At 41.8% G+C, this 20641-nt stretch overlaps 1 protein-coding gene and 1 long non-coding RNA gene across 2 annotated transcripts in view; one reads left to right on the forward strand and one right to left on the reverse strand.

The window, feature by feature from the left end:
- NR3C1 (nuclear receptor subfamily 3 group C member 1) overlaps positions 1-5443 on the reverse strand; it is a 465790-nt gene extending 460347 nt beyond the window's left edge. The window contains exons 1-2 of the mRNA XM_067732128.1: positions 5328-5443; positions 4345-4482 (exon numbers count right to left, since the gene is read on the reverse strand). The gene's annotated coding sequence lies outside the window, so the exon portion shown is untranslated. The remainder of the gene's footprint in view (positions 1-4344; positions 4483-5327) is intronic.
- Positions 5444-17063: 11620 nt separating this feature from the next.
- On the forward strand, positions 17064-20366 carry LOC137220823 (uncharacterized). The gene is made up of 3 exons (XR_010941808.1): positions 17064-17168; positions 19137-19254; positions 20157-20366. It is a non-coding gene; the product is annotated as an uncharacterized lncRNA (long non-coding RNA).
- The last annotated feature ends 275 nt before the right edge of the window (positions 20367-20641 follow it).

Raw genomic sequence — 20641 nt, forward strand, 5'->3', positions numbered from 1 at the left:
AAGTTGCAGGACACAAAATTAATGCATAGAAATCTCTTGCATTCCAATACACTAACAATGAAAGATCAGAGAGAGAAATCAAGGAAACAATCCAATTCACCATTGCAACAAAAAGAATAAAATACCTGGGAATAAACCTACCTAAGGAGGTAAAAGACCTGTACTCAGAAAACTATAAGATGCTGATGAAAGAAATCAAAGATGACACAGAGGGAGAGATATATCATGTTCTTGGAATGGAAGAATCAATATTGTGAAAATGACTATAGTACCCAAAGCAATCTACAGATCCAATGCAATCCCTATCAAATTACCAATGGCATTTTTTACAGAACTAGAACAAAAAATCTTAAAATTTGTATGGAGACACAAAAGACCCCAAATAGCCAAAGCAATCTTGAGGGGAAAAAACGGAGCTGGAGAAATCAGACTCCCTGACTTCACACTATACTACAAAGCTACAGTAATCAAGACAATATGGTACTGGCACAAAAACAGAAATATAGATCAATGTAACAGGATTGAAAGCCCAGAGATAAACCCATGCACCTATGGTCAACTAATCTATGACAAAGGAGGCAAGGATATACAGTGGAGCAAAGACAGTCTCTTCAATAAGTGGTGCTGGGAAAACTGGACAGCTACATGTAAAAGAATGAAATTAGAACACTCCCTAACACCATATACAAAAATAAACTCAAAATGGATTAAAGACCTAAATGTAAGACTGTAAGACTGGACACTAAAAAACTCTTAGAGGAAAACATAGGAAGAACACTCTTTGACATAAATCACAGCAAGATCTTTTTTGACCCACCTCCTAGAGTAATGGAAATAAAAACAAAAATAAACAAATGCGACCTAATGAAACTGAAAAACTTTTGCACAGCAAAGGAAACCATAAACAAGACGAAAACACAACCCTCAGAATGGGAGAAAATATTTCCAAACAAATCAACAGACAAAGGATTAATCTCCAAAATATACAAACAGCTCATGCAGCTCAATATTAAAAAAAAAAGCAACCCAATCAAAAAATGGGGAGAAGACCTAAATAGACATTTCTCCAAAGAAGACATACAGATGGCCAAGAGTCACATGAAAAGACGCTCAACATCACTAATTATTAGAGAAATGCAAATCAAAACTACAATAAGGGACTTCCCTGGTGGCACAGTGGTTAAGAATCCGACTGCCAATGCAGGGGACACAGGTTCGAGCCCTGGTCCGGGAAAATCCCACATGCTGCAGAGCAACTAAGCCCATGTGCCACAACTACTGAGCCTGCGCTCTAGAGCCCGCGAGCCACAACTACTGAGCCCATGTGCCACAACTACTGCAGCCCACGTGCCTAGAGCCTGTGCTCCGCAACAAAGAGAAGCCACTGCAATGAGAAGCCCACACACTGCAGCAAAGAGTAGCCCCTGCTTGCCGCAACTAGAGAGAGCCCGCATGCAGCAACAAAGACCCCAAAATAAATAAATTAATTAATTTAAAAAACACAAAACTACAATGAGTTATCACCTCACACTGGTTAAAATGGGCATCATCAGAAAATCTACAAACAACAAATGCTGAAGAGGGTTGGAGAAAAGGGAACACTCTTGCACTGTTTGTGGGAATATAAATTGATACAGCCACTATGGAGAACACTATGGAGGGTTTTGAAAAACTAAAAATAAAATTACCATATGACCCAGCAATCCCACTACTGGGCCTATACCCTGAAAAAATCATAATTCAAAAAGACACATGCACCCCAGTGTTTATTGCAGCACTATTTACAATAGCCAGGTCATGGAAGCAACCTAAATGCCCATCGACAGACAAACGGATAAAGAAGAAGTGGTACATATATACAACGGAATATTACTCAGCCATGAAAAGGAACGAAATTGGGTTATTTGTAGAGACGTGAATGGACCTAGAGACTGTCATACAGAGTGAAGTAAGTCAGAAATAGAAAAACAAGTATCATATATTAACGCATATATGTGGAATCTAGAAAAATGGTAGAGATGAACCGGTTTGCAGGGCAGAAACAGAGACACAGATGTAGAGAACAATTGTATGGACACCAAGGGGGGAAAGTGGGAGTGATGGGGTGGTGGTGGGATGAACTGCTAGATTGGGATTGACATATATACACTAATATGTATAAAATAGATAATTAATAAGAACCTGCTGTATAAAAAAATAGATAAAATAAAATTCAAAAAAAAAAGATACTTAAGGTGCCTAGCAGTTTATCAAACTGGGTTGGAGGATAAACGTAGTGGGTTGTGTGAGCAGTTTGCTCTGGTAGCAAAAGTATTTTCTTACTGGCATTGCTTAGAATTACTGTTGCATAGCCATAGTGAAAAGTAGGCCAATTTTTAGTTGGTTTTATTATTGTTTTAAAATTCTCTACAGACAAGGAACCCCCTTATCCTATGTTACGTTTAGCAGAGTGCTCCCACCCCATCTTTGTATGCCACTGTTCAAAGAAAGTCCGAAATGACCAACTTCTATTCAAAGACAAAGCAATTCTTTAAGATCCTCCTTACTGGAGCACCTGTTTTAACCAATAGCCAAAGATTTCAAAGACTATAGGAAAAAGAGCCACACACTTGTACAACAAGCAATTACTGTTATTCTTATGTAGATCTAAGATTGCAGAAGCCACTTGTGTGGACTTTCATGCCCCAGCTTAATCCTTCTGTGTTAACGCAAATAAAGTACACCACTTAGAGTCTATAAAATCTCACACTTCCCTTTAATCTGATAGTTTTGTCTCCACTATACCCAGCTGAATTTCTTTTGGGGTCTCCTCTTATTTAGGTAAAACTAGTAACTCTTAACAAGAAATGACCAAACCAAGTGTAAATTTTTTTTTTTCTTATCTTTCTCTGGGGACTTTCCTGAGACCCAAGGCTCCCCACATACAAGGTCATGTCCAATAGTTTACCTTCCTGTCACTGAAAACACTTTCAATAACTCTTTCAATGACTTTCTTCCCTAGTATACCAGTTAGATAGTTTAAAGTGCACATGAAATTATGTGCAGAGTTAGGTACATGGCAGGGTTTTGGGGCCAGGCCTGGAATGACACACCTCATTTTTGCTCATTCTCGGTACCACTCATTGCTAGAACTCAGCCACGTGTCACATGCAGCAGCAGTGGAAGCTGCTAAATGTCCAGCCGGGAAGAAGGGGAAATAGACGTTAGTGGCTAATTAGTGTTTGTATTATCCCACCAGATGGTTAGAGCCAGGAAGGCAAGGCATGCTCAATCCTGTCACTGCCAAAGATCTGTGCTCCGTACAGTACCTCATACACGGTTGAGTTTTAGTCAACATTAGCCACCGGATGGGAAGTAAGCATCTTATGAACAATAAGGAAAGAATTGGGCCTAGAATAAAATTCAAAGACTGTAACTTTAGAGGTAAGACTTAATCTGCTAAAATCCAAAAGGAGACTCACTAGACTCCATGAATGCTGATGAATTTCTAACATTTGGTTGCGAATTTCAAAAATCAAGGACAATTTACAGCAATTCACTTCAAATTGTTCAGTTTTTGTTAACCTTCTAAATAATCCGTTTATACACACACACTTATGATTATATAAGCTACTTGCATGTGTAAATGTACAGAAGAAAATTTGATTTCATGTGGTTTTCTGAGACCAAAGAGAGAACATGTAAACACTACCATGAGCAAACAGAGCATAAATTCAGTATCTTGGTACAAGGAACTTTAGAATAAATGGGAAAAAATATTCTGTTTTGAGTTTCCCATGAAGGACTTATTGCATGTCACCCAGAAAGCCTAGCAACAGTTTATAAGCTCTCACAAATCAATCGCTGCTAGGCAGTGGCCCACATTGTGTTCCAATTTTAAGAATTGCTACCTTGCGAGAAAGGAACACCGATATAGAAGCTCTGGAGATGTGCTTAATTCATTCAGGCACAATATGACAACAATGACGACTAATGGGCAACATTTTTAAGATCATAAGAGAACTGTAGGTTAATACGCAAAAAATGTTAATTATCCCCAAATAATAGGCATTAGCAAACCAGGATTCCGTGGAGATGGATTGCTCCTGCACACCAAAGAAACTCATGAAATCATTCCCCCTTCTATGCTCCAAGATAAAAAATTAAGTGGCAGATCCCTTTTATTTAGGAGTGTGCTGTTTTTTCCCTTGATAACTATCATAGGTAAGTCGTACGGCATCAAGTCACTGCTTAAACAGGCTGTTTCTGAACCATTTAACCTGTTACTACAGAATGAAACATACCATCAACAGGCACCAAAACAAAGAATGAATAAATAAGAAGCCAGAATCGTCCTCCACTTACCTGCAGAATGTACCTGGATTTTATTCAGTGACAGTTTTCGTCGATGGTACCTTCACCTTGATTGTGACATCTAGATCACCATATTCCTAGTTGTTGGTCATGGGGCTCGTGATACTTGTAAGTGCTCTAGTTTAATACCTATAAGTATGAGGAATATAATGTAAGAACGTCAGGACTGAAGTACTGCTCAGACCCATTCCCTAGCCAGTGGCTCCAATTAACAGTAAATTTTAAATCAGAGACAGTCAAGCTTTAAGGGGGTCATCAGAATCACCTGGATTGTTTACTAAAACCCAGTCTGAGTTTCTGATTTAGGAGATCTGGGGTGGAGTCTGGGAATCTGCATTTCCAACAAGTTCCCAGGTGATACTGATGTTGTCGGCCTGGGGCCACACTTTGAGAACTAAAGTATTAAACTGATAAACACCTAATTGAAGTCCCTCTATATACCTGGAAATACAGAGTGGATTTTTGCCCTTAAAGAGCCAGAGATGTCACCCAAACCATTGTACTTTCATGTTAGTGTTTGTCATATTAACATTTAAAATCTTTTAAAATATTTTGTATAAAATAAAAATTTGAATAAAATGCTAGTATTAACAGTAATCTGTAAGAGTTCACAATATAAAATTTTAAAACAAGGGAAACTAATGATTTAATACCTTTTAAATACACATATTTATGAGAGTAAAAATCAAGTAAATAAATTATACAAATATGAACATTAAACAGTAAGTAAAATAAATTATACAAATATGAAATTATACAGATATGAACATTATACAACTATGAACATTCTTTTTTTCCTTTTTTGCTGGAAAATAAAACTAGGGATACATTTATTTAAAATCTTCACCTTCTTTTCTCGCATCAAAAAAATAACAAGTGACCACCCTTTCCCATATCGTAGCATCAAAAATTTCTTGGAAGTTTTACCAGAATAATAATGCATCCTCCTTAGAATCTTTTTTCAGCCGCATTACCTTCAGGAAAAATCTCGGTTCCTCATTGGCCTGGTGTCCTCAGCTTGTCCTTGGGAAGCTCAGCAATTTGCCAGTCATCCTCAGTTGAAGTAACAGGACTGCTGAGATCATCAACTTCTATCGGGTCTCTTCCATCTCCTCCTGATTCTGGCTAGTTCCCAGCAGGCAGTGGACATGTTGATCCCCAATGGTCAACAAACTCTAAACGTTGTGACTATGCGCTGTAAGGCCCCCGAGAGATAGTCTATCTGGAGTCAAATTCAGCTGTAGCCGCGTTCTGTCTGGTTGGTACAGTGCATGGGGAGACCCGCACCGGCAAGCCCTCAGGAGAAGCTTGTCCACCGCAGCGCACTTCCTGCTGACTTGCTTCTGACCGCCCGTTTACATGACTTGCCTGGTCGCACGAGATGGCTGAAATGGAAACACCTGAACAAACGGGAAAACCATGGCTTGAATAAATTAAGCAACTTCCCAGGAGGCACCATGGTAGCCTGTGCCACTTGCTCAGAATGACAACTCAAGGCTCAAGGTCACTTCCTTATGCTTTGCTGTGCCCCCCCCCCCACTTCTGGGGTTTCTGTGGTGTCAACAATAGAACTTAGACAAGAACTTGACCAGCACTGTTTACTGATCCTGCTGAGTCGTCCTTAAGGACACAAATATCAGTCATCAATCCACCTATCAGATGTGCCATATAGGCCTGATCAACATGGTCCCTTCCTCAACTTGGTCCCTTCCTCAACATGGTACCTTCCTCAACTTGGTCCCTTCCTCAGCTTGGTCCCTTCCTCAGCTTGGTCCCTTCCTCAACTTGGTCCCTTCCTCAGCTTGGTCCCTTCCTCAACTTGGTCCCTTCCTCAACTTGGTCCCTTCCTCAACTTGGTCCCTTCCTCAGCTTGGTACCTTCCTCTGGAGTGTTTTGAAACAGGTTTAGACTCCACTTTCCATTTATAGGTTTGTGGAGGAGGAAAATATTATGTAAATCACTGCAGTGTAAAGAAATAACCTCAGCACTGGCCTTGGAGTCAGAGACAGAAAAGGTATAGGTTTTCACAAAGGCATTCTTTAAAAACAAAACAAAAAAGAAATTGGACTTAAAATGTCCATGGCACAGTCTGGGTTGGAAAACATGAAAGTCAGGGGAGATAAAGTTTCTCCTTGGCTCTTCCTACTTTGGCTGCCTGAGCTATTCTCCCGGTTCTTTTCGTCATCATTGCACAGAGGGCATTCACCTGTTCCAATTTGACCTTCTTGTTCTCTTAACTGGCAAGGCAGGGACAGAGGCAGAAGAACCAATGGCAGTGATTCTCGAAATGAAGCATATATAGCAATCACCTGGGGAACTGTTGCAGCTGTAGCCTCTTTGACCTTAGCTTCAGAGATTTCTAGTGGGCCTGCAATCTGCATAGTTCACCAGCACCCACAGGTGTTTTTGATGTTGGTGGTGCTTGAGTACACCTGCAGAAAACCCATTTGCTTTACAACAGTCCTCAAACTTTACTGTACCCACAAATCTCTGTTAAAATGCAGAGTCTGCTTAAGTAGATCTGGGGTGTGGTCTGAGAATCTGTATTTCTCTTAAGCTCTTGGGGGATGCTGGTCCAGGAGCTGCTCTTTGAGTAGCAAGGGTTTAGGGCTCTGACACAACAATGAGTCATACTGCCTGGGTTCAAAACTCAGCTCTGCACTTGACTAACTGTGGGTCTGGAAAAGTTACTTAAGCTCTCTGTGCCTCAGTTCTGTCATCCTCGAATGGACCACACTGTTGGTAGTCACTGCTTATGACTGTAGTGAGGTTTCAATGAGATAATAAATGTAAAGCTACTAGTTTATAGGGAGGCCTAACAAACGTTAGCCATTATTGTCATTTTGGGATATTATGCTTTGAGTTTTGCTTGACATATACATTCGTCAGTAAGGGGACTTACAGAATTGCAAACTGGTGGCTTGGCTGGGTCACTTGAATTCCAAGCCCCTCTCTCCCAGCCCCTCTTCCTTACGTTCCCCACAAGGAGCACATCCTGAACATGCCCAGGTGGCCATTCCTTCCTCTGAAACCAGAGGTTTCTGGAGAATAGCTAATTAACTGGCAATCTTTGTTGGAGGAGGAGATAACGAGATAGTACCAAGTTTTCGAGCTGTGCCCAGGCTAACAGATTACAACCTCCTTAAAGAGGTACCACATCTTCCTGGAAAACCAAACTCCAGAATTTTCCACTTAATGCATCTTTTGCAATCACAGGCTCGCAAGAACTCAGTTCTCTTCTGCTACCTCCAGGGGCATTTTTCCCTCAGAAATCACTAAAAATGACTCAGTTCCAGGTCGGCCAGCTGAGAGAAATCCAGACAGTAGCTCATCGGCCACCACAAGTAAGGGTGGTGAACAAGGGACCAAGTCCACTTCTTGGTTCTACTTCCTTGCATAATGTTGAGACCATGTGTCTGCCTCCTTCAGCCTCAGTCTGTAAGAGAGTGACTGCGATGCTTAAACCACAGCCAAGCTGAGTCTTATCTCTTCATTTTAATTGATTATTCTTGCACCTCAGTCTGCTGAAGCATCTTCCGGGAACAATTTTAAAGCTTGTAGATACCCAGACCACACTTCTCAAGATGCTGATTCAGTAGGACTGAAATGAGCACTGATGTTTGTGTTTTTACACTGACACACCAGGTAATTCTGAAACAGGCGGTCCATTCTCTGAGAAATAAAGCGTTTTAAGAGTAAGGAGTGATGCTTAGATATGGTGCTGGCTTAAGAGGAACAGCTGCCTGAACCTTGGTTAGTGTGAAGTGATCTAACTGTGGTCTTCTGAATGACCCCACAGAAGCTACCGTTCACTGAGTGGGCAGGGACCAAGTGTTCACTATTCCTGTTTATTATCCTTTACACCACCTTGTTATTACGACTCTTATCCTCACAGAGTAGAATAAAGTCATGACTCAGAGAGTTTAAGAACCTCGCCCGAAGTTTTACCATGAGTTAGTGTCCAAAGTGGACCCTATCCCATGTCTTTTGGACCCTGAGTCAGTCTTTTCTATTATGCTGAGCGTCTCACACTTTAGCATACATTAGAATCCCCTGGAGGGCCTGTTAAAACAGATTGTTGGGCCCCATCCCCCGAATTTCTGATTCAGTATGTCTGGGGTGGGACCTGAGAATCTGCATTTCTATCAAGCTCCCAGCTGCTGCTGCTGATGGTGGACTTTGAGAACTACGGCACTAGAGTCAGCTGTGGGGTCTTTTTCTAGAAGTCTGATGCTGTGTGTCTTGAGCAGTCCTAGCTACTCACCCAGGATAATTCAGAAAAGCTTTCCTTTTTCTTCCCCTGTTGCTCAGCCAATAAGTACATGACAAGGGGCCAATAAAGTCACTGTTAAGCCAGTCCTTAGGGACTTCAGGTGTTACTTCTGGGGGGCGTGAAGGTGTAATATGTCATCCTCTCCCCTCAAGCAGAAAGAACAATGGTCCCTTTGTGGTGGGTCTTTCCTAAGAATTCTTCTGCTCTTTTATTTCTTGCTTGAAAAATGCTCAACTGTGCTTCTATTCTAACTAAGCAATGGTCAGTGAAATGCCATCCTAACCACTTCTGTCCCACCTGGTACTAAGGAAATCATCCAGTCCCTGCACCTCCTTCCTCTCTCAGTTTGGTGATGGAATGCCAACTGGGGTCTGGATAGGCCTTCCCTTTCTGTTGATGGCCATGTGGTTCTCTTCCTGGGACTTCTGGGGTTCACTCACCCCCAAGGCCTTCACCCTAACCAAGAGCACAGACGTCTTTGTAAGGAGGGTACATTTCGTCTGCAGGACCTGTTGTTCTTCCCCAGGAATTGCATGTATGGCTTGCTAAGCTATCCCTCCCCCAAGGTGGGGGAATACCAGGCAGGGTCAAGCAAGCAGGATGACCCTGTGAAGTTTCTAAAGGGTGCGATGGCGATTCTCTTGGGACACCTAAGTTGGCAAGCTCAGAGTCAAACGTCTCCAGCGACTCTGTCTGTTCTCTCCCGCTGCTTTGTGCACATTGTACAGATCTCTGACCCCAGCAATAAAGCCACATCTCTGAGGTCCCTTCTTTTGTAGGATTCAAACTGCAGTTTGATTTGATGTACCTCATAACAGCAGTTCAACTGGACCTCTGGATGACTCCCCTCCAACTCAAGCGTCTATCAGCCTGGCTCCTGCTTGGACAATGACTGGTGGAGTACAAGACCTGGGTGCCAGACCCCCTGTGCCACTGACCAAAGCACTGTGACTTGACCGCTCTGAAGTCAGCATTTCCAATTGTCAACAGAGATATTTCTACCTACTGCCCTCTATGGAATGGGTTCAGAGGATGGAATGGGATTTTTTTCCCCAAGTGCTTGGAATGTTTAGACCCTCAGAAAATATAAGTAGGGCTTCCGGGAAGATGGCGGAAGAGTAAGACGCGGAGATCACCTTCCTCCCCACAGATACACCAGAAATACATCTACACGTGGAACAACTCCTACAGAACACCTACTGAACGCTGGCAGAAGACCTCAGACCTCCCAAAAGGCAAGAAATTCCCCACGTAGCTGGGGAGGGCCAAAGAAAAAAGAATAAACAGAGACAAAAGAAAAGGGACAGGACCTGCACCAGTGGGAGGGAGCTGTGAAGGAGGAAAGCTTTCCACACACTAGGAAGCCCCTTCGCGGGCGGAGACTGTGGGTGGCGGAGGGGGAAGTTTCAGAGCTGCGGTGGAGAGCGCAGCCACAGGGGTGCGGAGGGCAAAGCGGAGAGATTCCCGCACAGAGGATCAGGGCCGACCGGCACTCACCAGCCCGAGAGGCTTGTCTGCTCACCCGCCGGGGCGGGCGGGGCTGGGAGCTGAGGCTCGGGCTTCGGTCGGAGCGCAGGGAGAGGATTGGGGGTTAGTGCGCCACGGCTAGCCGGGAGGGAGTCCGGGGAAAAGTCTGGACCTGCCGAAGAGGCAAGAGACTTTTTCTTACCGCTTTGTTTCCTGGTGCGCCAGGAGAGGGGATTGAAAGCGCTGCTTAAAGGAGCTCCAGAGATGGGTGCAAGCCGCGGCTAAAAGCGCGGAGCCCAGAGACGGGCATGAGACGCTAAGGCTGCTGCCACCGCCACCAAGAAGTCTGTGTGTGAGCACAGGTCACTATCCACACCCCCCTTCCGGGGAGCCTGTGCAGTCCGTCACTGTCAGGGTCCCGGAATCCAGGGTCAACTCCTCCAGGAGAACGCACGGCGCGCCTCAAGCTGATGCAACGTCACGCCTCTGCCGCCGCAGGCCCGCCCCGCACTCCGAGCACCTCCCTCCACCCCGGCCTGAGTGAGCCAGAGACTCCGAATCAGCGGCTCCTTTAACCCCGTCCTGTCTGAGCGAAGAACAGACGCCCTCCGGCAACCTACACGCAGAGGCAGGGCCAAATCCAAAGCTGAGCCCCTGGGGGCTGTGAGAACAAAGAAGAGAAAGGGAAATCTCTCCCAGCAGCCTCAGAAGCAGCGGATTAAAGCTCCACGATCAACTTGATGTACCCTGCATCTGTGGAATACATGAATAGCCAACGAATCATCCCAAATTGAAGAGGTGGACTTTGAGAGCAAGATTTTATGATTTTTTCCCCTTTTCCTCTTTTTGTGAGTGTGTATGTGTATGCTTCTGTGTGAGATTTTGTCTGTATAGCTTTGCTTCCACCATTTGTCCTAGGGTTCTATCTGTCCGTTTTTTTGTTTTTTTTCTAATTTTTTTCTTTTTTTACTCTTAATAATTATTTTTTATTTTAATAACTTTATTATATTTTATCTTACTTTATTTTATTTTACTTTATCTCCTTTCTTTTTCTCCTTCCTTCCCTCCTTCCTCCCTCCCTCCTTTCTTTCTTTCATTCTCTCTTTCTACTTCTACTAATTCTTTCTTTCTACTTTTTCTCCCTTTTATTCTGAGCCGTGTGGATGAAAGGCTCTTGGTGCTGCAGCCAGGAGTCAGTGCTGTGCCTCTGAGGAGGGAGAGCCAATTTCAGGACACTGGTCCACAAGAGACCTCCCAGCTCCACATAATATCAAACGGCGAAAATCTCCCAGAGATCTCCATCTCAACACCAGCACCCAGCTTCACTCAACGCCCAGCAAGATACAGTGCCTGACACCCTATGCCAAACAACTAGCAAGACAGGAACACAACCCGACCCATTAGCAGAGAGGCTGCCTAAAATCATAGTAAGTCCACAGACACCCCAAAACACACCACCAGACATGGACCTGCCCACCAGAAAGACAAGATCCAGCGTCATCCACCAGAACACAGGCACTAGTCCCTTCCACCAGGAAGCCTACACAACCCACTGAACCAAACTTAGCCACTGGGGACAGACACCAAACACAACGGGAACTACGAACTGGCAGCCTGCAAAAAGGAGACCCCAAAAACAGTAAGATAAGCAAAATGAGAAGACAGAAAAACACACAGCAGATGAAGGAGCAAGATAAAAACCCACCAGACCTAAGAAATGAAGAGGAAATAGGAAATCTACCTGATAAAGAATTCAGAATAATGATAGTAAAGATAAGCCAAAATCTTGGAAATAGAATAGAGAAAATGCAAGAAACATTTAACAAGGACCTAGAAGAACTAAAGATGAAACAAACAATGATGAACAACACAATAAATGAAATTAAAAATACTCTAGATGGGATCAATAGCAGAATAACTGAGGCAGAAGAACAGATAACTGACCTGGAAGATAAAATAGTGGAAATAACTACTGCAGAGCAGAATAAAGAGAAAAGAATGAAAAGAACTGAGGACAGTCTCACAGACCTCTGGGACAACATCAAACGCACCAACATTCGAATTATAGAGGTTCCAGAAGAAGAAGAGAAAAATAAAGGAACTGAGAAAATATTTGAAGAGATTATAGTTGAAAACTTCCCTAATATGGGAAAGGAAATAGTTAATCAAGTCCAGGAAGCACAGAGAGTCCCATACAGGATAAATCCAAGGAGAAATACGCCAAGACACATATTAATCAAACTGTCAAAAATTAAATACAAAGAAAACATATTAAAAGCAGCAAGGGAAAAACAAATAACACACAAGGGAATCCCCATAAGGTTAACAGCTGATCTTTCAGCAGAAACTCTGCAAGCCAGAAGGGACTGGCAGGACATATTTAAAGTGATGAAGGAGAAAAACCTGCAACCAAGATTACTCTACCCAGCAAGAATCTGATTCAGATTTGATGGAGAAATTAAAACCTTTACAGACAAGCAAAAGCTGAGAGAGTTCAGCACCACCAAACCAGCTATACAACAACTGCTAAAGGAACTTCTCTAGGCACGAAAGACAGGAGAAGGAAAAGACCTACAATAACGAACCCAAAACAATTAAGAAAATGGGAACAGGAACATACATATTGATAATTACCTTAAATGTAAATGGATTAAATACTCCCACTAAAAGACACAGATTAGCTGAATGGATACAAAAACAAGACCCATGTATTTGCTGTCTAAAAGAGACCCACTTCAGACCTAGAGACACATACAGACTGAAAGTGAGGGGATGGAAAAAGATATTTCATGCAAATAGAAAGCAAAAGAAAGCTGGAGTAGCAATTCTCATATCAGAAAAAATAGACTTTAAAATAAAGACTATTAGAAGAGACAAAGAAGGACACTACATAATGATCAAGGGATCGATCCAAGAAGAAAATATAACAACTGTAAATATTTATGCACCCAACATAGGAGCACCTCAACACATAAGGCAAATACTAACAGCCATAAAAGGGGAAATCGACAGTAACACATTCATAGTAGGGGACTTTTAACACCCCACTTTCACCAGTGGACAGATCATCCAAAATGAAAATAAATAAGGAGACACAAGCTTTAAATGATACATTAAACAAGATGGACTTAATTGATATTTATAGGACATTCCATCCAAAAACAACAGAATACACATTTTTCTCAAGTGCCCATGGAACATTCTCCAGGATAGATCATATCTTGGGTCACAAATCAAGCCTTGGTAAATTTAAGAAAATTGAAATTGTATCAAGTATCTTTTCCAACCACAACGCTATGACACTAGATATCAATTACAGGAAAAGATCTGTAAAAAATACAAACACATGGAGGCTAAACAATACACTACTTAATAACGAAGTGATCACTGAAGAAATCAAAGAGGAAATCAAAAAATACCTAGAAACAAATGACAATGGAGACATGACAACCCAAAATCTATGGGATGCTGCAAAAGCAGTTCGAAGAGGGAAGTTTATAGCAATACAATCCTGCTTTACGAAACAGGAAACATCTCGAATAAACAACCTAACCTTGCACCTAAAGCAATTAGAGAAAGAAGAACAAAAAACCCCCTAAGTTAGCAGAAGGAAAGAAATCATAAAAATCAGATCAGAAATAAATGAAAAAGAAATGAAGGAAATGATAGCAAACATTAATAAAACTAAAAGCTGGTTCTTTGAGAAGATAAACAAAATTGATAAACCATTAGCCAGATTCATCAAGAAAAAAAGGGAGAAGACTCAAATCAATAGAATTAGAAATGAAAAAGGAAAAGTAACAACTGACACTGCAGAAATACAAAAGATCATGAGAGATTACTACAAGCAACTCTATGCCAATAAAATGGACAACCTGGAAGAAATGGACAAATTCTTAGAAATGCACAACCTACCAAGACTGAATCAGGAAGAAACAGAAAATATGAACAGACCAGTCACAAGCACTAAAGTTGAAACTCTGATTAAAAATCTTCCAACAAACAAAAGCCCAGGACCAGATGGCTTCACAGGGGAATTCTATCAAACATTTAGAGAAGAGCTAACACCTATCCTTCTCAAACTCTTCCAAAATATAGCACAGGCAGGAACACTCCCAAACTCATTCCACGAGGCCACCATCACCCTGATACCAAAACCAGACAAGGATGTCACAAAGAAAGAAAACTACAGGCCAATATCACTGATGAACATAGATGCAAAAATCCTCAACAAAATACTAGCAAACAGAATCCAACAGCACATTAAATGGATCATACACCATGATCAAGTGGGGTTTATTCCAGGAATGCAAGGATTCTTCAATATACGCAAATCAATCAACGAGATACACCCTATTAACAAACTGAAGGAGAAAAACCATATGGTCATCTCAATAGATGCAGAGAAAGCTTTCAACAAAATTCAACACCCATTTATGATAAAAAACCCTGCAGAAAGTAGGCATAGAGGGAATTTTCCTCACCATAATAAAGGCCATATATAACAAACCCACAGCCAACATCGTCCTCAATGGTGAAAAACTGAAAGCATTTCCACTAAGATCAGGAAAAAGACAAGGTTGCCCACTCTCACCACTCTTATTCAACATAGTTTTGGAAGTTTTAGCCACAGCAATCAGAGAAGAAAAGGAAATAAAAGGAATCCAAATTGGAAAAGAAGAAGTAAAGCTGTCACTGTTTGCAGATGACATGATACTATACATAGAGAATCCTAAAGATGCTACCACAAAACTACTAGAGCTAATCAATGAATTTGGTAAAGTAGCAGGATACAAGATTAATGCACAGAAATCTCTGGCATTCCTATACGCTAATGATGAAAAATCTGAAAGTGAAATCAAGAAAACACTCCCATTTACCATTGCAACAAAAAGAATAAACTATCTCGGAATAAACCTACCTAAGGAGACAAAATACCTGTATGCAGAAAATTATAAGACACTGATGAAAGAAATTAAAGATGATACAAATAGATAGAGAGATATACCATGTTCTTGGATTGGAAGAATCAACATTGTGAAAATGACTCTACTACCCAAAGCAATCTACAGATTCAATGCAAACCCTATCAAACTACCACTGGCATTTCTCACAGAACTAGAACAAAAATTTTCACAATTTGTATGGAAACACAAAAGACCCCGAATACCCAAAGCAATCTTGAGAACGAAAAACGGAGCTGGAGGAATCAGACTCCCTGACTTCAGAGTATACTACAAAGTTACAGTAATCAAGACAGTATGGTACTGGCACAAAAACAGAAATATAGATCAATGGAACAGGATAGAAAGCCCAGAGATAAACCCATGAACATATGGTCACCTTATCTTTGATAAAGGAGGCAGGAATGTACAGTGGAGAAAGGACAGCCTCTTCAATAAGTAGTGCTGGGAAAACTGGACAGGTACATGTAAAAGTATGAGATTAGATCACCCTCTAACACCATACACAAAAATAAGCCCAAAATGGATTAAAGACCTAAATGTAAGGCCAGAAACTATCAAACTCTTAGAGGAAAACATAGGCAGAACACTCTATGACATAAATCGCAGCAAGATCCTTTTTGACCCCCCTCCTAGAGAAATGGAAATAAAAACAAAAATAAACACATGGGACCTAATGAAACTTAAAAGCTTTTGCATAGCAAAGGAAACCATAAACAAGACCAAAAGACAACCCTCAGAATGGGAGAAAATATTTGCAATTGAAGCAACTGACAAAGGATAAATCTCCAAAATTTATAAGCAGCTCATGCAGCTCAATAACAAAAAACAAACAACCCAATCCAAAAATGGGCAGAAGACCTAAACAGACATTTCTCCAAAGAAGATATACAGATGGGCAACAAACACATGAAAGAATGCTCAACATCATTAATCATTAGAGAAATGCAAATCAAAACTACAATGACATATCATCTCACACCAATCAGAATGGCCATCATCAAAAAATCTAGAAACAGTAAATGCTGGAGAGGGTGTGGAGAAAAGGGAATCCTCTTGCACTGTTGGCGGGAATGTAAATTGATACAGCCACTGTGGAGAACAGTATGGAGGTTCCTTAAAAAACTACAAATAGAACTACCGTATGACCCAGCAATCCCACTACTGGGCATATACCCTGAGAAAACCATAATTCAAAAAGAGTCATGTACCAAAATGTTCATTGCAGCTCTATTTACAATAGCCCGGAGATGGAAACAACCTAAGTGTCCAACATCGGATGAATGGATAAAGAAAATGTGGCACATGTATACAATGGAATATTACTCAGCCATAAAAAGAAACGAAATTGAGCTATTTGTAATGAGGTGGATAGACCTAGAGTCTGTCATACTGAGTGAAGTAAGTCAGAAAGAGAAAGACAAATACCGTATGCTAACACATATATATGGAATTTAAGGGGAAAAATGTCATGAAGAACCTAGGGGTAAGACAGGAATAAAGACACAGACCTACTAGAGAATGAACTTGAGGATATGGGGAGGGGGAAGGGTAAGCTGTGACAAAGCGAGAGAGAGGCATGGACATATATACACTATCAAATGTAAGGCAGGTAGCTAGTGGGAAGCAGCCACATAGCACAGGGAGATCAGCTCGGTGCTTTGTGACCGCCTGGAGGGGTGGGATAGAGAGGGAGGGAGACGCAAGAGCGAAGAGATATGGGAACATATGTATAACTGATTCACTTTGTTACGTAGCAGAAACTAACACACCATTGTAAAGCAATTATACTGCAATAAAGATGTAAAAAAATATTTTGATGGAATAAAAAGGCAAATCTGATATTTCAAGGACAAAAAAAAAAAAAGAAAATATAAGTAGAATCTGAGCCCCACAAGGCACCTAAGTCCAATGCTCTAATCTTTTTCTCTGCGCAAAAACAACATGTGAAATGATCACAAAGTCTGACCTGGGATTCAGCAAAGTTCAGAGGGCACATCGGTGGAGGCAGTTCAGGCTGTAGGCTAATAACTGCCACGAGTCCAAGTCCTTGTTTGCCATGCATTAGTGGTGTGACCTGGAGAGGGTGACTCACGGTCTTCGATTTTCAGGTTTGTTTTTTATTGTTACAGGGTTGTAAACATGAAATAATTGTGTATGAAACTTTTAGTAAATACATATTAAACACTCAATAGATGGTAGTTATTTTTACTGTGAGCTATTTTCATATGTATTTATATTTCATATATCTATTTCATGTATGTATAATTACATTTTGCATGTAATTTCAGGGAGTTCATGGATTTCTTTGAAGCCTATCTATGCATACATGGACACTTGGGGCCATACAATTATATATGATATAAAGTGTATGATGTTATTGATTCACCATCCAGTGAGTTGGGCTTTGCAGTACATATTTTTCCTGTATTCTCAGATGATGGGTGTATGGACTTTCAAATGTACTTCCGTGACTAACTGAATGTGAAACCCTGATGTAGCCCATAAGCCCTCTGAATCTTGCAAATCTGGTCAAAATCAGCCTGGACTCCAGTTACGTGGCCTGTGATGGGACAGAACTTCTCCTATGAGTCCTTATGGTGTCACTCTCACCTTTCTCTCTGGTTCCGCTCTGGTCTCTGCTGGCCCCTTGCATACTGTTTCTGTTGTGCTCTGTGACATCCCATACGTAGAACTCAGCCCCTTTACTGATTTTTCACGAGAAATCTACATTGAATACTTTGGGGCTCTGGGGAAGGTTCACATTGTGAAGCCTGACTTTTCACCATATTAGTCGCTCCCTTCCACCTCCCCTCCTCCTCTCTGGTGCATCAAAAGCACTTTTCCCTTTGCCTCATTCATATGTAGTCCTCAGCCGTATCTAGGCTTGTCAGGGTATCACTTTCTATTCCACCCATTCATCAAGAATGGCTTTTACAAACTAATACCGTTTCTTTCCTGAGAGAAATTTGGTGAAAAAGTTTTCTCCCTTTTTTTTTTTTTTTTTCTTTTTTGCGGTACGCGGGCCTCTCACTGTTGTGGCCTCTCCCGTTGTGGAGCACAGGCTCCGGACGCGCAGGCTCAGAGGCCATGGCTCACGGGCCCAGCCGCTCCGCGGCATGTGGAATCTTCCCAGACCGGGGCACGAACCCGTGTCCGCTGCATCGGCAGGTGGACTCTCAACCACTGCACCACCAGGGAAGCCCTCTCCCTCCTATTCTATGTCATTTGTTACTGGGCTGTCTTATTCTATGTTCCTAGTGCCTGGGAAGTACCCATCACAGAACAAGATGTTTACCCATTGGATGAGAGAAAGAGGGAGAGAGGGAGGAAGGGAGAAAGCAAGGAAAAGGCAGAAGAGGAAAGAAATCCCCAGACTTGTCCTGGACCCACATCATGATTCCATTAGCCAGCTGAGAGACCACTGTCTAAGGTAGTTGTCCCCCTGCTTATTACTGCTGAGTAGGTTTTTGCCCTCTGTTTCTTTTTCATTCCCAGTATCTCGGTGATTTTTTCTCAAGTCAATTTCTAGCCCACCCAATAGAGTTACATGGGAGTTCTTCCATTTTTCCCCCCATAAAGCAAGAGAAGTTCACAAATCACTTCATAATCTCCTCGTAGGTAATTAGTCAACTCAGGGGGCATCCTCAAGAAGCCAGAAGCATGTTGGCTTTCATTTTCCTTTCTGAGATTCTCTCTCCCCTATTAACTTCACCTTTCCTTAGCCAGGGCAAAAATTAATTTATGGGCGTCATTTGTCCCTCCAAAAGTTTTTTTTTTTTTTTTGAATAGTCATCTCCCTGTAAATTGTAATCCTCCTGGTGTAGCTTTTCCCTTTTCAGAAAGAATATACCTGGGATTGAGTCTGCTTTAATTCAGAACTGAAACAGAAATGTGGAGATCTTTATTTCTTTGGAAGGCCTCCTTGTGGAATTCTGGGAGAGATTAGGGTTGATCCTTACAGACAGGGTTATCCCATTTCATATTGGGGGTGGCCCAGATTGAGGAAGGGCTGTGAATTAAACAGAGAAAAAGGAAGGCGAGGCTAGAAGAAGCCACGGCAACTTCCTGTTTTTTAGGACGACGGAACTTGATCTCAGCTTCACACAATTAAACGCCCTGCTTCAGCCCCAGGTGGCACAGGAAAACGGAAGGTGGGTCTTTCCCTCGTGAAGCTGGATTGACTTATTCAGAGAGGTAAGCCTGAATTGAGTGACCAGATGGTTAGCCTGTAATTTAATCACATATACAAGATTTACATCTACACCCAGTTTGTGTGGTGTGGTGTGGCAGCAGGGGAGACAGTGACTTCTCATTTCTGTATATCAAGTACTTGGGCCAATGCATACTGCAAGTCAGAACGATTCTTGGAGTTGATTTGAACTGGTTAACTGGTTGCTTGAACATATATGGGGCTGAGGATATCACAGGAGCTCACTAAAGTAAAGAGGAAAGGCTGCCTCCCAAGGTTGAAATATTTGGAAGAGAGTCCTCCAAATCTCTGGAAGATATTGGCGGGAAGACTCCTGGTTTAGTTTCTATTTATATCAAGCTCTACACCAGATGACAAAGGTTAAGTGGAAAGAAAATTCAGTCCTTGACTTCATAGTCTGGATGGATATTCAGAGAGGTAAATGGATAATTAAAAATACATGATAAAATAATATGAATTTCCAGCTGTTGACGAATTAAGGAAAGTTTTCTTAGTGGACTAGCATTAAAATTACACTTGTAGGGCTTCCCTGGTGGCGCAGTGGTTGAGAGTCCGCCTGCCGATGCAGGGAACACAGGTTCGTGCCCCGGTCCGGAAGATCCCACATGCCGCAGAGCGGCTGGGCCCGTGAGCCATGGCCGCTGAGCCTGCACGTCCGGAGCCTGTGCTCCGCAACGGGAGAGGCCACAACAGTGAGAGGCCCGCGTACCGCAAAAAAAAAAAAAAAAAAAAATTACACTTGTAAATGTAAACTTGAAAAACACTTGTGAGATAATGTTATATTGAAAAGCAAGATAATCATTGTATGTATATATGAAAAAAACTGTATTTTAAAAAATGTCACTCTTCTAATGAAAACCCTTCAATATTTTCCCACTACCTTCAGGACGAAACTGAACTCCAGGCTGAAGTCCATAAGGCTGGCTGTTACCTGTCCTTGCCGGCTACATCTCCTAAACACTCTCCTTCCGTTTTTCTTCCACCACCTCTCCCCACATCAGACCCACTGCAAACTTCTACAGAGCCCTGAGAAACAACTCTGTCTCCCCATTAACATTGTTTCAGGGTAAATATGGAACAATGCTGCACCGAAGAGTCAAATTGTATTTGTATTTTCTCCAATTGTATAAATAATAAAGTCTTCAGGCTTTTTCATTACTTTACCCTGCCTTTGCCTCCTTCATTTACACCACTCTTAATCTAAAACATCCTTAAACTGGAAAATTTTGAGACTAAGTACTTGAAAGAAAATTTATCTTCCTTTTTTTCTTGAGCTTTGTTCTATAATGATATGTCTGTCTACAGCTTACATCCAGGTAGAATTAGAAACAGACATGGGTTTTCTCCTTGACTGGCTTCGAGATCAAAGAC

Source organism: Pseudorca crassidens, chromosome 3, assembly GCF_039906515.1.
Source record: "Pseudorca crassidens isolate mPseCra1 chromosome 3, mPseCra1.hap1, whole genome shotgun sequence".
Classification (NCBI taxonomy): domain Eukaryota; kingdom Metazoa; phylum Chordata; class Mammalia; order Artiodactyla; family Delphinidae; genus Pseudorca; species Pseudorca crassidens.